Below are 2,500 nucleotides of genomic sequence, written 5' to 3' on the forward strand. Positions count from 1 at the left end.
TACAAGGAAAACATACACCATGATCTACATTGTACTATGCTACACTTAACTATAAGCTACGGACATCACATGGCATGCATATGTCACTTGAGGGAGATACATATCCATCCGTCTATCTTTCTCTCTATCTGTCTATCTATCTATATACACATTTAACCCTCAAAACAGCTTCACTGACTTGAACTACCCAAACAATTCACTTATGCCCAACTACTCCTAGTCTACAAATTAATAGACAATCCAGAAGAAAGCAAAGACCTACTAGACTTATTGCACACAGATACCCTACTAGGTCACTTCACTTGGAAAACAAAAAATGTTCCTCGCTACCTACAAACCACACCTGCCAGCAGGAACCTCTTTTTATTCCAGCTACACTATTTTGCTTAACTATGTATTATAGGTTCATAGATTAGTACTAGGTTAACTGCCCTTGCAGGCCATTTCAAGCCTAGCTAATTACCCCATGAGAGAATCAAACTTTGCATCTTGTGTCTGTAAGATAAGCACTTCAAACATTATGGCAATCTACCATAATTAGTTAACTTAACACAGGCTATCCATTTCTGAAAGTGTCTTGCTACTTGCAGTACATCTTGAACTATCAATTGCAATTTATTCTAGTAATATTCTGTACATTTGTTTTAATCCATTGTGATTTATCTGATGTGGAGCTTTTCTGCCCTTGTAAATAATTATTTATCAGCTATTCTAAAATGCTTTATGTGTGTTTTTGTGAAGCCTTTCTCAGCAACTCACTGTAAAATGTTAGTCTGTTGCGGTGCTTTTCTCACCTTGTACTTAATTACTCATCAACTATTGTTTAAATGTTTTTGAATCTGTTGTACAGCTTTTCTCCCAGGTTCTCCAGTGAAAATGGGCTATTGGCCCAGTCAGACTTTTCCCGGTTATCAAAAGGATAAATACACATTATAATTATAATTTATATATATATATATATATATATATATATATATATATATATATATATATAGGTTCATAGGTTCATAGGTTCATAGGTTCATACTAGGCTATCTGCCCGAGGGGCATTTACAAGCCTAGCCCATCGTTTTGTGGCTTACGCCACCCCTTTAGTATGGGGAACTATACCCATTATTTTGCTGTGCCTCTGTTGAGCAGTGACACTGAGGTAATCCCTGGGGTATATCTGCGATCTCCCATCCATTGGTCAAGATTTCTCTTGAACAAGGCCAGCGAGGTGCTCTGCCTCACATGTACCGGGATTTTGTTCCACAGCATAGGGAGTCTTTGGGTGATGAATCTATCCCTCCAGCACGTCCTATTAATAGCCGTGTCGAGCTTTAAGTCTCCCGCCCTTGTGGCTCTGATGGATCTAGATTTTTTGAGGTGAAGCATATTCATCAAATCTGGGTTTGACATGGCCTTGTATGTTAGGCAAAGGTCAGCGACTGAATAGAGCTGGAGTTCTTTCAGTCGGGCAGCATAGGACATATTTTTGAGACCCTTTATCCTTTTGGTGAGGAACTTTTGTGGCCTCTCCAGCTGCTGCAAGTGTCGGGTCAGATACATTCCGAATGGGGCATTGTACTCAATCATTGGTCTGATGAGTGATGAGTAAAGGGAGACTATGACCTCCCTTGATCTAGATGAGAATCCCTTCATGATAAGGTGGGCAATGTAGAAGGTCTTCCTAACTACTTTAGCTACATGGGTGTCAAATGACAGACTACTATCAACCTGGGTCCCCAGGTCCCTGATATATATATAATGTGTGTGTGTGTGTGTACGTGTGTGTTATGCAATAGTTAATCTACAACACAATGATGGTAATTCGACTGATCAAAATAGAATAATCATTCACTCACACTATCACATCCAACCGCACATGCTCAATACTTAGCATGTTTAGTCAAGCAGCAACACAAAGATACACATTCCCACACCATGTACACTGCCATGCAGCATACGTCTTATCTGTTTTTACAGGACAAGCGAAACTACACATCCATATTGGAGGCTGCATGCCCACACCTCCTGCTAATCATTTATTCCAGCTCTATGATCACACAATACCATGGAAAAGGTATATTCTCTTACCTCACTGCACCATGATTTCATAGCAAGACCTTCTGCTGGCAAACTCTCTCTCTCTCTCTCTATATATATATATATATATATATATATATTGTATTTTACATATATATATATATATATATATATATATATATATATAAATATAGATATATATAGATACACACACACACACACACACACACACACACACACACACACACACACACACACACACATACACACACACACACACACATGTATATGAATATGGATATTTGTTAGAATGTCAATTTGCCAAAATATTAATATGTATAACTTCAATCATGCATTAGCATAATATGGCACAACATTGAAGTGACTTAAAAAAATGATATTAAAATATTCGCAACACACATTATTGCAGGGGTACAAGTCCCCTCCACCCCCTGCTATATATATGTATATA

The sequence above is a fragment of the Protopterus annectens genome, chromosome 2.part0 (genome assembly GCF_019279795.1).
Source record: "Protopterus annectens isolate FY-2018-M chromosome 2.part0, PAN1.0, whole genome shotgun sequence".
Classification (NCBI taxonomy): domain Eukaryota; kingdom Metazoa; phylum Chordata; order Ceratodontiformes; family Protopteridae; genus Protopterus; species Protopterus annectens.